The 14,785-nt window shown below is 38.3% G+C and overlaps 1 protein-coding gene across 2 annotated transcripts in view; it reads left to right on the plus strand.

The window, feature by feature from the left end:
- Positions 1 to 1,374: 1,374 nt before the first annotated feature.
- The window catches only part of Znf518a (zinc finger protein 518A), a 21,818-nt gene continuing 8,407 nt past the window's right edge, over positions 1,375 to 14,785 (plus strand). Inside the window, exons 1-3 of one of the 2 annotated variants that reach the window (XM_028776050.1) lie at positions 1,375 to 1,442; positions 3,456 to 3,533; positions 13,925 to 14,059. The gene's annotated coding sequence lies outside the window, so the exon portion shown is untranslated. Of the gene's footprint in view, positions 1,443 to 1,633; positions 1,674 to 3,455; positions 3,534 to 13,924; positions 14,060 to 14,785 lie in introns of those variants that run through there. The other variant, XM_028776060.1, reaches the window with a different exon arrangement.

A 14,785-nucleotide genomic window follows, 5' to 3' on the forward strand; every position in this document is an offset into this window, starting at 1 on the left:
TTCTTTCTTTCTTTCTTTCTTTCTTTCTTTCTTTCTTTCTTTAAAGGGTAAAGTCCGTGTGCAACAGGTCAATGTGTTCAAAAGCATATCCTAAGAAAATGGAAAATTCTTAAAGGTTTTAAAGTTGGTTTTAAGAAAAATTTGTGCGTCAGGGGTTACTTGGGTTAAGCCCCTACTACCTACCACCCTATCCCCCTCAACCCCCCCAAAAAAAAACTACGGCCCACCGTCAAAGCCAAAATTCTCAGTTTCGATTTTTAATATTTTTTGTTATATCCCTCCGCCTCGTTGTTTTGATGGCAGCAGGTTCCACAGAGCTTTCGCGTGGGTTTTTTTTTTTTTTTTTTTTGGTCTTTTAAGGAAGATAATTATTTACCAAGTGAGATTAGTAGGCTTCTGAAATGTTCTGAAAGACAGGAGCCACGTTTGAACTTTGTACGACTCTTGTGTGGTGTGGCGGAGGATTCTTTTCTTTGGGGCAAGGATTCCATTTTTGAGTCTGTGATGCGTGTGCAAGGGTTTTCTTCGTGGAGGGGACTTCCTTCGCTCAGACGAGACCTGCAGGCCTCGGGAGGAGGACGTCTCGCGCTGAGGGAAGGCCATCCCTCACCTTGCAGCCTGTGAGGCTGCTTTTGAACTCAAGGTTGGCTCCCTTGTGGGCCACAGCTTTGGGTGGCAGCTTCGTCCAACGACTAGGACTTCAAGGGATACCAGAACCTGCGTGATCCGAGTAAGTACAGGGAAGACGCCATTTGCTAAGAGGGGGTTGGTTAAAAATCTCTGGGTTGAGGCCATTTCCTGTCAACCAAGGCTTGCCAATTCCTGCTTCTGGTGTCTACTTGGGAAAGTACAGTAGCCATTTTCCCGCTCCTCCACCGGCAGTAGGATCCCTGCTGCTGGTGAGTAGAGGGGGAGTGGTGAGCCAGGACGCAGGGAGGCGCCTTCTGGAGAGGCCAGCCGTAGACTCAGCGCCATGGCCTACTGTCGTGAGGCTGAGGCGCGGACCCTTCCGGCCGCCGTTCTCTTCCGCTTGCCTCAGGTGCAGCGCGGATCCCTCCGCCGCAGCGTGCGCTGCCGGCAGCGCGGAGCTCCGCTTTCCGGCAATACCCGGATGGAGGAGTAATGGCCGCCATCTGGGACTCGCAGGCAATGGGGACCACGACAGGTATTCCCTGTGTGCGGAGCCGCCAAAACCAGTTAGGATGTCGGGACGCACAGAGAGGCAGCAAGGGACCAAGGGCGAATTCGCGGGGTGCCAGGGTTCCCCCTAAATGGTCTTAGGGATCCGCCTCTTGTGATAGGAAGCTCATGTTAAATAGTCCCGTCCATTCAGCGCTTCCGGCCAACTTGCCGCAAAGTTTTCTAGAGAAGTCAGTGGTTTTTAACCCGGGGCTCTTGCCAGCTGTTAGGGCTGGTCATTGTCGTCTCGGCTTGGGCTTGTTGTAAGTTTGTCCGTAAGAACTCCCCACGGTCTCAGAGTCTAGGACTTGGGCGCGCGCGGAGACAGTGTACTTCCGCGCGTTCGTGGGGCAGCGGAACTCCGGGGAAAGGGGCGGATCGGGCGCGGCGTTTGGGGGCGATGCGGGGGCGTTTGGCGCGCGAAGCCATCACTCGTCGGGTTCCGCGGCTGGTGGAGACGGGATGGGCAGCCCTCAGTCCACACCCCTCGAGCTGTAGGTTCGCTGGCCCTCCTCGACGGCATCCCTACGATGGGCCCAGTCTATGGCTATGGGGGCTCTTCCTTGCAGAGACTCCCCGCTCTTTGGCGCACGCACTGCGCGCTCTCAGAGTTGGGCAAGAAAGTGCTCCTCTTTGTAGACACCCCCCCAACCACACCCAGTGGTAGATTGATTTCTTTGTAACTAGCTTTTTTCACTTGTAGGGTCCATCTTGAATCTGTTCTTAATATGGTGTCCTCTTTGTTAAGTGTGTAGTCCCTTGAGTTACATGGGTTTGGTAACTCAAAAGTATTCGGTCTGAATGCATATATTGTAATGTGTTTTAACTTTTATCTAGACCAATGGAACTTCAAAGTTTAGAAAACAAGTTAAGGGTCAGTTTTCGCTTTAGGTTTAAATTTGGGGTATTTAGTGTTTGTAAATTTTTTTTTTTTCAAAAATCTTGAAAATGGGGAGAGGCGGCAGTTTTTAAGGAATTCATGAGAATGTTGAACTGTCTGTGATTATCTCAGGGATGTCATGTAAAAACAACTCACATCGTGGTAGGAACGTCATTAATTTGAAAGTGTTTTTTAAGGCACATGTTACTAATAATAATTGAATTGCTTTTTTCCCCCCAGCACAACAGGTCTGATTTGAGTGTGCTCTAAAGTTTATATGGTCAAAATGAATAGAGAGCATTTAAGGTGATTCCTAACATTTTTAAAGTTATAGCTGCAAATCTGTTAATTATCCTTCAACAAAGCTGTATTTTTTCTTTAGAAATTCATAAGGGACAGTTCATATTAACACTTTGGGGGTATTGGCATTCCATGGGGTAGGTAAGCATAGTAGACCTTACTCTTTACTGGCTGTTTTTCCCAAATTAGGATTACCAATTCGAACATATGTCTGATGTTTGAAAGGATAAAAAGATAGCAAATACAGTGACTTTGTGTGAGGTCATAGCAAGTAAACAAACACTGGAGGGTTTTTATCATAACACTTTCACATCTTATGATACCTTTTCTGGAAGTAGTATAGTGTAGTTCCAAAAGCTGCTGTATTTTTAAATATTCTGAATGAGAAAGTTTCTGTCTAAATATAGTTTGGTTGAAAAACAAAAAACAAACAAACAAAAAAAACCCTTACAATGCCCTTTTAATGAACTTTTGCTACTTTTTGCAGTTTTTGGTCTTACTCTCACTGAAGCATTGTGCCCTGTAGAGAGTACTTAATATGATCACTCTTCCTACTTTTCTGGGGCTTTTTAAGTGCAAGATTTTCCACTTGCATTTCTTCAGGTACTCTAATTAAAAGGTTTTTGTCTATAAGAAGGAGAAAAAGGTTCCTACAAAATTTGAAATGTTTATCTGTTGTCTGCTCTCATGTATAGTCTGTTAATTCCTGTAGGCTTCACATCCTAGGTAATTCTCCTGAGATGTTGATACCAGCATTGAGCATTGTTATTGTTAACATGCTTTTGTAGTGGGCGGATAAGTGGTTCAGAATCAGATGCAATACTAGTTCTACTTTTGTGATTTGGATAGGGCAAGACCAGTGTTTCTTTTATTGTAGTAAGTGATGCTATTGTATTAGACAGATTCTTTGAGTTGTGACTTTTGTATTACACAAGTTATGACATGTTATCACTTGGTATCCATGATATGCTTATGACAAGTACAGAGGAGCTTAAAAACAAATTAGCATGCCTAACAAATATGAAGTATAATTGACAAGGATAAAAGCATTTTGCTTTTGCTGTCAAAATTTTAAAACCTTTGTTTTCATTTCCAGGTACCATCTTTTGATCACTGTACCTTGTTGTGGCATTGTCCAAGCATTAAGTTGTGTGCCTTTGCTCCTGGGAGAAAGGTATGATTTGAGTAGATAGACTACTAAGTAGTAAGTTTCGATTTTAATATTGGGTTAAATAGACTGAATGGTTACATATCTCTGAATTTTCAAAGTTACATTAGAGTTTTATTTTTGGCTAAAATAAAAGGAATTTCCCTAGAAGTTGTTATTTTAATGTAAGCAAAAATCTAATTTTGGGTTTCATACTAGTTTAATGTTTTATCAGAGCTCAAAGATGATTTTAACATGTCATACTAAATATAGAGGTAGAAATAAGGGCTTCTGGATAGTGAACAATAAAGACAAATATGGTAAAAACAGGTTCCAAAGCTCAATAAGTGGCCAGAGTCTATGCTTTAATTTGGCAAGTGCTTGTCAGTGCACCTAAAGAAAAACAATATATATTTACATTATGATTAATGGTTATCTACTTGAAGATAGAAAAGGAACTGGAGAATCACAAAGAATTATGACTGATTTCCTGGATAAGTATCTGAGTGTCTTGATGTGGACAAAATGAATGGCAGAAACAGCCAACAAATCCATGATATTATAAGGAGAGCTATTTAAATGTATTGGAAAATATCGTGTACCCTTATTCCAAAACATGGTTTACTCTCCACTCAACACACTATGTCTGTCCCTTGTTTGTGTTACATAGATCTTGTTATCTTTAAAATAGATGCCACAAAACCTTATAATTCTCATTTCTAAATGCATTAATTATATACTGAAATACTTGGCAATCATAACCATGTTCTTTCATGAATTTTACCAATAGATTACGTTCTTTTCAGAGTCTTTTTCCACAAAGGCATACATTTTTATTTATTTAGAAATTAATGTCTGATAACTATTGATTAGAACAACAAAGTTCAGATACCAGGTTATCATTTATGTTCCTTCCTTGAGTAACTGCTTTTTATAAAGCATGTTTGATGTCTTGCTAGATTTGCATAGTACTTTGTTCTTTCATAAAGTAATGATGAATGCAGAGAATTTTCAAAACTGTGTTTGATGTGTTGTGTAGAAAACATGACATCATGACTAGTGAAAGTAAATAGGAATTTGCAGCACAATTACTAAACTAACTTAGATTACATTTTGCAGAATTGATGCTAAGATTAGTATTGTGTGAGTGTTACAAAAATAGACTATATTTGAGTTTGAAAGCTTAGGCTTCATAGGGGTCTCATTTCAAGAAGTAATAATAGGTAAAAATAAGTATTAGCTCTATAGACAGTTATTAATGCTGTTTTGTTATTACATATAAAGTATACCTAAATGGTATGAAGTTATCTAGTGTGGTAAAGGTCTTGTGTCCATTTTGAAAACTTAAAACAAAGAAAAGGTCATTGAGCTAGGGCTATATCTCTGTAGTAGAGTATTTGCCTAGCATGTATCAGTCTCTAAATTCAGTTTCTAGGTCCTCAATAAACAAATAGTCATAATTAACTTGGAATGCTAGTCTGTTTTTTAAATATTACTGATTTTTCTTACCTTACCCTTTTTGAAAAAAACAGACAAACACTATACTTCTCTTAGAGATACAACCAGTTCAAAAATGATATGGCAGTAGATAACAAAACAGATAAACAAGATAAGAAATGAAATTTAAGTAAACATTTGGTAACTTACAGAATTCATGTCTTGAAGAGCACTCTGGGACATGCCTTTAATTGCAACACTTAGAAGGCGGAGTCAGGAGATTCTCTGAGTTCCAGGCCAGCCTGATCTACATAGTGTGCTTCAGGTAGCCAGGGCCACACAGTAAGCCTCTGTCTCCAAAAAAGAAAAAAAAAAAAAGAAAGAAAGAAGAATAGAAAGGAAAAGGAGAAAATGTTTTTCATCTGGAGTACAAAGAAGGACAGAAGTTAATGTGTCACCTGTTTATTAGATGCTGGTGTTGTCTAAGATCATGTCATCTTTTTCTCATAGCCAAATGATCTGACCTTCAAATTGAAGATGAACAGTTTAAAATTATAAGGTTTGCAGACTTCCCTTACAAATGAACAGATAGTAAATATCTTAGTCTTTGTAGGTCCTATAGCTTCTGTTGCTGCTATCAGCTGTCATTGGAATATGAAAGGTAGTCACAGACAATATGTAGATGAGCAAATGTGACTTGGACTTGTGTTTCAGTGAAATTTATGAAACTGGCCATTAGCCAAATTTGGCCCATAGGTAAACTTGACGGGGCACTTTGTTTCACAAGCACTCACAGACTTGTTCGCCTGCTGGCGTCTGTGGCATCCCTTATAGTTACTGTACATGCATTCTCTGTTCTGCTTTGGTGATTCAGTTATGTCCCCAATACATACAAGCTCAGTTATATCCTGATGACAACTGAAATTTTATCTTGTAGCTAGACCTCTGTGGAGCACTCACTACATAATTCCACTTGAATGTCATAGACATCTTGATTTGTGCATGACTATAACTGACATTTGATACACTTGCCTGCTATTTCTACGGCTTTTTAAAAAAAATTTCAGTAAATGTTTGACATACGTTTTATTTATATTAGAATACTTACCGCTTACAGTAGATCATAGTTCTAGTTATTAGAGTTGGAAGTTTTAGTTACTTTTGGTACATTTCTTTATATCAGAGAAGATAGGCCAATAAGTCTTATAGATGCTTTCTTCAAAATCAATTCAGAACCTGACCGTGCCTTCTAGATTCTGCGAGGTCATTGTGTTATGCAGGATAATTTTAATAGCCTTTAAATTGGTTCTTGAATAATTTCCATATCTCTCCCAAACCTTTTACTTTTTATATAATAACCCAGATGGTCTCTCTTAAAAGTAGTTCAGTGGCTAGGGAATGTAGGTTAATGGGAGTATACTTGCCTAACATGTCCAAGGCACTTGCAAGGAAGAAATAAAAAAATAATTCAGCTTATGTTCCATCTCTGCTGAAGTAGTTTCCTGTCTCATTCAGAACAAAACCAAATTGGTTAGTATCTTCAGGCCCTATTTCTGTCCCCTTGTTAAATCTTTGATTCTATTCTGCATTTCTTCTCTCTTCATGCTTTCTGATCCAGTAATACTGATAGATGAAGTATGTTAGGTATACTGCACACTCAGGATCTTGGGACTTAATATTTCTTTACTTGGAATGCTAGCTCTCAACTTCTCCATTCTTTCTTTTTGTTTAATTTATTAATTACAGGCAGTGTTGTACTGTGTATTTGTGGCTGGCTAAGAACTTAGTTTGTAGACTAGGCTGGCTTCACAGAAATCTACCTGTCACTGCTTCTTGGGCCTAGGTACTACAAGCAAATGCTACCACACCTGTGTTCCAGTTCCTCCCTTTGACTTCTTAAGACTCTTCTTTCTTTTGGCAGTGCTGAGGATTGAACTCTTGAGACTTACTGAACATACTAGACAAATAAATATCACTGACCCACACCTCGTGAGAACTTTTTGTTGAGGGGGAGAGTTTCGAGACAGTGTTTCTCTGTATAGCCCTGGCTGTCCTGGAACTCACTTTGTAGACCAGGCTGGCCTCAAATTCAGAAATCCACCTGCCTCTGCCTCCTAAGTGCTGAGATGAAAAGTGTGCGCCACTGCCTGATTCATAAGAACTTATGAAGTGAGAGTTTCCTGATAGTATATTTAAAATTACAACACTCTGGTTCTTTCTTTTCCCCATTGTTTTATCTGCATTTGCTCCCTTTGACCAGAATAACAGTGTCCTTGATTGTTTGAACAGTAGCATATTAGCTCTATAAGGGGAGGGATTTTTATCTGTCCCTTTCCCCCTATTGTACTCCTGATACTTAGAGCAAAAGATTGTCACTGATTTGGTGCTAACTACAAGCCCAGCACTATGTTGGTGGAGCAGCAAAGGGCATCATAGTTACAGTCCTTATTTAGTTCATGCCGTAGTGTAGAGTTAGAAGATTAGCAGAAAGTTAAAATATTGCTAACACATAAAAGTCTAATAAAGGCATAAAATAGAAAGCTATATATTTTTTAGGAGGGGGTGATTTATAGATGAGAAGGCCTTGCTGAGGAGGTGATGCAGAGTTAAGAAAGGAATAGTTGAGGAGGTAGGAGACTGGTGACTTGCTAAGATGATTACAGATGGCAAGTATGGTATGAAATGAAAGGGAAGAGGGAAGGAAAGGTAAGGTGCTGTTCCCTTTTTTAATAATTACAAATATAGATTTGTTTTCTACTAGTTCTAAATTATGTTTAGGTGTGTACATATCTGCATGTGTGTGTGCACACTTGAGTGCAGGTGCCCATTGTGGGCCAGAAGTGTCAGGTACCCTGTAGGTGGACTTACAGGCGCTTGTGAGTCACTTAACACATGTGCTGGGAACCAAACTCATGTCTCTGGAAGAGCAGCAAGTGCTCTTAACTACTGAGCCATTTCTCCAGCCTCAGGTATTATTTTTTTGTCAGGTCTCTGCAAAAAGATTAGAATGTAAGTGCTGAGGTGTTATGGACTGAATAATCTTAATTCCCCAGTGTGATGGCATTAGGAGGTCAAGCCTTGGGAATTGATTAGATTATGAAGATAGATTCTTCATGAATGAAATTAGTGTCTTTATTAAAGAGACCCTAGGGAGTTTCTTTGCTGTTTCTCTGCCATTTATGAACTAGGAAGATAGCAGTGATGTTAGTGACTTTATCATGGCCTTCCCAGACTCTGGAACTATGTGAAATAGATTTCAACTGTGTACAAGCTGGTCAGTTTATAGTATGCTATTATAGAATCCTATTAGATCAGCATAAATGGACTTAAAGTTCAAGTTAAGAGATTTTGTGATTTATCTTGATAGATTATTTAGCTCCCTCAGAGAGACTGCATTTTACTTTATTGTCTTTTTTTTAAATACTATTTTATGTGCATGGTGTTTTGCCTATATATGTTTCAGTGTACCACTTGTGTTTCATGCCCATAGTGGACAGAAGAGGATGTCAGATCTCCTGGAACTAAAATTGCAGATTGTTGTGATCTGCCATATCCGTGCTGGGAATTGACTCCTGGTCTTCTGGAAGAGCAACTATTGCTCCTGTCCACTGAACCATCTCTCCAACCTTAGAGAATGTGTTTAGAAGAATGTGGTAGACAAGCGGGAAGCATGGATGCCACTTAAGAAGACTGTTACTTCAAGTTAGAGCTGATAGTGGCTAGACTAAGCTGATGACATTGAATAGCAAGAAGAGAGTGAGGATACAAGTTCTGTTTTGAAGATAGAGTAGATTAAGATTACTTGTGGATTATGTGGTGGTGGTGGTGGTGGTGCCCTCTCCTCCCTACATTACTCCTAAAAATCAGAACAGTATTCTGCCAGGCGTGGTGGTGCACACCTTAAATCTCAGCACTGGGGAGGCAGATACAGGTGACTATGAGTTTGAGGCCAGTCTGATCTATGTAATGAGTTCTAGGACAGCCAGGACTATATAGAGAGACCCTGTCTCAGATAGAGAGACAAACAAACAAGCAAGCAAACAAACAAAAAAACAGTATTCCATGGAGTTTGGGCTTCTTTATATTTTCTCCACCCATGACCCCTTTGCCCAAGGAATTTTTATGTAACTGTAGATAACTAGGGTTATAAAATAGGTATACAAATTATTTACTGATAGTCATAAAAATTTGTTTTAAAACAGTTGTCTGCTATACATATAATTTTATAATTTAGCAAAGGCTAAAACAAATTTACATACTAATATAGTAGATTTGTCTGTTCTGTTTGTTTTTATATAAAAAATTACAATTTGGCTGAAAATTTATACTGCAGGGGGCATCTGATTTTTTTCATGGTTGATCAATATTTTGATTCTATAATACTCAGTGCCAAGAACACTACTTTGTATAAATACATAATAGCAGAAGTACACTTAGGACTGCTACTTCAGAAATTATTGCAAATTCTGTCCTAATCCCAACTCAAGATTCACTTCCATAATTTTTAAAATAACAATAACAATTTTTAATAATACCATTATTATTATTACTATTTTGTGCTGGGTTGGTGTGCATATGCTGTGTGTGTAGAGGTCAAAGGACAACTTGATGGGCCTCAGTTCTCTCCTCCATCTTCTGTGTTCAAGGGATTGAACTCTAGGTGTGCAGCAGTGGCCTTTACCTGCTGATGGAACTTAAGTTAGCAATTCAGTTTTTGAAATCAAGTATTCTACCCAATGCAATCTAGAGATAATACTAATTAAACACTGAGGAATGATAAGAGAAATATTACCAGCTTTTGTCTTCCCTAATTAAATTATTATATTTCTGTAAGTAGAAAGCTTTGTATGTACAGTGAAAACTGCAGTTCGTAGCGCAAGGCTGTTAAATCTAACCTGAGATGTTTCAGGCAGCACTTGTTGGCATTGTGAGGCTTGAGGATGTACTAGTACAAGTGTGCATGTTGTGTGTTCAGAACCGAGACTGGGAAGGTCAAGCCATGGAACAAAGGGGAGTGCTAATGGAGACACCTTAAATTCATTACACTCTAGATTTTTAAATTAAGTTTTGGTTGTTGTGCATTCAGAAACTTACGGTTTTACCTGTATGTATGTCCACCATGAGTGAATGAGTATTTTACCTTCATGTATGTATGTGTACTAGATGCATGTGTGATCTCAGTAGAGACCAGAAGATAGTATTGTATCCCCTGGAACTAGAGTTGCAGATGTTTATGAGCTGCCATTTGGGTGCTGGGAATTGAACCCTGCTCCTCTAGGACAACATTCAGTGCTCTTAACTGCTAAGCCATCTCTAACCTTTAAAAAATTATTTTAAACTAGGAGGTATGGCTCAGTGCCTATAATCCCAGGACTTGGAAGGCAGAGCCAGAGGTGTGCCAGTTTTAGGCAGCTTGGGGATACAAAGGGATACAAATGGAAATTGGTTATTAACCCCTCTCCTAAATTATTTCAGTGACTTCTCTGTGTGGTTTAACTTTTTTATTGCATTCCTCTTGGTCAATGTTGAGAACTCTGTTCTAGCCTTCTCACTCAGTTTTCCTTTTGTTGTTGGGGGTTTTGTTGTTCTTGTTGTTGTGGTTGTTGTGGTTGGTTGGTTAGTTTTGCTTTTTTTCTTTTTGAGACAGGTCTTGTTCTGTACCCTAGGCTGACTTCTAATTTAGCAGTTGTCTTGTCTCAGCCTCCAATGTGCTGGAATAACAGACATGTTCAGCCATACCTAGCTTGCCTGCTTTGCTCTAGTGTCAGAGAAGTTACCTCATTTGCTTTCTAGCCCTTCTACTTTTTTGAATGTTTATTTTATTATACTTTGGTTGTTTTATTATTTTAACATGGTCTCACTTTGTAGCTTAGGCTAGCCTCAAACTTGTCACCCATCTGCCTCACAATTAGGATTATCTGAGCATACCGTTGTTTCCAGTATTTATTTACTCTATTTTCCTACTTTCAAAGAGCCTTTTTTTGTTGTCCTTCAGTATCTTTTGTTATAGCTTATTTATCTAGAAAATGTTTTAAAATTTGAGTGTATTAATATATATGTTTGTATTAGTAGTTACTTTCTTCCCTTCTATTTGGTCTGAATCCTGAGCTAATTTTAGAGATTGCCTCAGATGTCTAGTAATCAGTCCTTAAATTGTTTGATAATAATTAGAAAGCTGATGGGAAGTTCTGTCTGAATTGATAGATGGGTTAATAAACACAACATTTGATTCCCACTCTGGGGACCTTTGTATGGAATTGGTCGGTCCCCAGATTCTGGCTCAGTGCTTCTTAAGTTGACTGGAAAAAAGCAGGATTTTTTTAAAACCCTAATTTATTGTAGAATGGTAGTTTTTAAACTACAGTAAAAATAAGCCATAAAAAAATTAGAAGAGGATATTTAAAACATGAAGAGAGGAGATACAAGTTCACAGGTTTTTCCTAAACACCCACTATTTATACCAGTCTTTGGTAGACTGGTGATATGGTTCAGGAACCATCAGCAGATCATGTTTTAAATAACACTGTTTTTTTTTGTTTTTTTTTTTTATTTATTTATTTATTTTTGGTTTTTCGAGACAGAGTTTCTCTGTGTAGTCCTGGCTGTTCTGAAACTCACTCTGTAGACCAGGCTGGCCTCGAACTCAGAAATCCGCCTGTCTCTGCCTCCCAAGTGCTGGGATTAAAGGCGTGCGCCACCACCGCCCGGCTAAATAACACTGTTTTAATCTAGGAGCAATACTAGAGGGGATAAAGGAAATGGATGAGGGGGAGGTTTGTGTCTGTTTGTGAATGGTTAATGAAATGCTCTTAATTTTGCTGTGGTGCTCACTTTCTCCCTACCATGGCCTCTTTCACTTTAGACTTTCTGTTTTACTCTGCAAATAATATACCTTTAGATTTCTAACATGGTGGGAGAAGAGCAAGTTTCCTATGTGACAGACTAGGTAGGGATCAGATCTAAAACTCAAGCAATTTTCTCCAGATTTCACTTTGCTTTAGCTCTCCTGCTGCTTCCTGCTGCAATTCCTGAGTCTTCTGATGACTTAGTGTAAGATGGATCAGTTTGTGACGTTACCAACTGTCAGCCAGAGACTAAGTGCTCTTGTCATTTACTGCCTGATTGCTTTCCGCATCTAATATTTTCTCTTTATAATATCTGCAGTGAGAAGTTAATTTTTCCACATGAATTTCTTATGTATTTGACATTGTATATGTTCCTTTAATCTTTTCCTGCATTCCTAACTATTAGTAATGCTCATTTACTTATATGTTGTAGATTTTATCATATAGTCTCTTGATCTTCCTACTTAATTTTTTTCTCACATAGGAGTTTTTACTAGACATAGAATAAACTTTTGGGTTTCTCTTTTCCTCTGAAAACTATAAATGTCTGTTTCATGTTCCATATATCATAGCACTTACAGCTAGCTAATACTATATGTGTTGAGTTTTATATTTTCTTCCTACTGGTAATTTTACCTAGCTTTTAGAAAAATGATTTTAAAAATTTAAGTCTTTTTTTTTTTATTAACCTCAAAATTATTTTTTCTCATCTACTTTGTCTCTCTTAGCTGTTTTTTCTTTACTGTGATTGCCAACAATAGAACTCTTCCATTTTGAACAGACAGTGATAGTCTGAAAATGAATAGAAAAGTTCAGAAGTAACCAGTTCTTACATATTTTTTAATAGCATGCTACTCTGAGTGGTGTGTTAAAGTCTATTTCTGTACATCCTGGGATGTGAATTATTTCTTAGCCTGCCCATAGTGTTTTATGCTACTTAATCTGCTAGTCACTTGGGAGGTATATTGATTGTCAACTTGGTGTTCATAGACCATATGACCCAGTATGCAGTATAGTAGCTCAGTGTTCTGCCAGTGTCTTGCTTGGGAGCATTATATCACCAAGCTTCATACCAGAAGAATTGTGAATATAATTCAGCAAGGTAATAAACAGAAACTACATACTCTTTATTATAACAGTATTCTGAGCCGGGCGGTGGTGGCGCACGCCTTTAATTCCAGCACTTGGGAGGCAGAGGCAGGTGGATTTCTGAGTTCGAGGCCAGTCTGGTCTACAGAGTGAGTTCCAGGACAGCCAAGACTATACAGAGAAACCATGTCTCGAAAAACAAACAAACAAAAAAAAACAGAAAACAAACAAAAAAAAACCTAAAAAACCAGTATTCTACTTTATTATTGTTAATCTCTTACTATGTCTGTTTTGTAAGTTAAACTTCCTCATAGATATATGTAAGAAAATAACTATATACAGGATTTAGGTAGTTCCAGTTTCAGGTATCTACTAGGGTAAGTCTCCCTGCCCCCAGGTAAGGTCAGGGGATATGGGGTAGGAGGTGTTGTGCTGCTTGATTTTTTTTTTTTCTTTTTTTAACAGTAATAACTCATTATAGTCTCTTCTGGATAAGAGAAAGAGAAAAAGAAGTTTCTCAGAATAACATGTTTCTTTCTTTTCTCCCACCTACTCATCACTTTATCCAGTTATTTCTGCTTCTTGTAGTTTATTGTCTTTCTGTCTTGTCTATGCGCGCGCGCACACAAACACACACACACACACACACACACACACACACACACACACACACGTTTGTTTGAGGGATGGCCCCACTGTATATCTCTGGCCAGCCTAAACTCACTGTGTGCTCCAGACTAGCCTCAAACTCAAAGAAATCTGTCTGCCTCCCAAGTGCTGAGATTAAAGGTCTACGTCCACCAGCTCCTGCTTATCTTTTCTAATGACATCAGTAGTTGAGATGAAATAAAACAAGATTTTTCTCTGTTTTTTAATTAGAAGAAGAGGTGAAATTTAGAGGGGGTTTGTTTTGTTTTGTTTGTCTGACATTGACATAACTTAAGAAAATACAGTCCTGGACAGAGAAAAATAACCATTAGTGCAGAAAGGTTTGTTTGTTTTTAGTAATAATTTCCCTTTTATGTCTCTCCTGACGGTTGATACTAGCAATTCCTTGCTCTTCCTGGCGTTTGAACTCAGCTGAGAATTCTGGATTCATTCTTTCTCATATGTCAGCCTGAACCTTCTGTCATTTAAAGAGCTCCAGTCTGATCTTCCCTTCAAGCTTCCATCTCTCCCAAGGTAGGTTCAGTGGACAAAGGGGGTACATTTTTGCCATTTCCTTATTTTGGATGTAAAAGATACTCATTAAATATTTGTTGATGAGTGTCTCCTATTGGACTTCTTTCCCTTTCAAAATGGTGGTTAGTATCTGAATGTGATACTTAAGCCTGTAGTTCAAGCTACTCATTGACCGAGGTGGGAAAATTGCTTGAGCTCAGAAATGTACGGCTAGCTTGGGCAACACAGGCAGTGTAGGTAGCTAGACCCAATGTCACCAACACTTTTCTTTTTAAATGATGGTTGTTAGTGAGTCACCATTTGCCTTTCTCACTAGGCCATTTCCTATCAAATGTTTTGTAATATGGTTTTGGAATTTGTTTTTAGACCTTTAAATTTTTTTTCTCTATTTTTGTTACTTCATTGGTCAGTTGGCAGAGGGAAGAAAAGCTATAGTATTATTAGCTATTGTGTTTACTGCTTTTACAAAAGTGTCTTATTTCAGTGACTTAGGACATTGGTAAATCTATGAGTGAGTAGAATTATAATTTAAATAGCACATTTAAAACTAGTACTCTTTGTTGGTGGAGATGGAAATTGGAGACTATAATAAAAATTAACTTAATAGTTAACTTAATAGGTGAGGGATCAAATTATAATAGAATTCCTGCCCTTATGTTACCTGAGATATCTATAACAGTTCTTTCTTTCTTTCTTTCTTTCTTTCTTTCTTTCTTTCTTTCTTTC

Source organism: Grammomys surdaster, unplaced genomic scaffold (genome assembly GCF_004785775.1).
Source record: "Grammomys surdaster isolate TR1022 unplaced genomic scaffold, NIH_TR_1.0 66, whole genome shotgun sequence".
Taxonomy (NCBI): Eukaryota; Metazoa; Chordata; class Mammalia; order Rodentia; family Muridae; genus Grammomys; species Grammomys surdaster.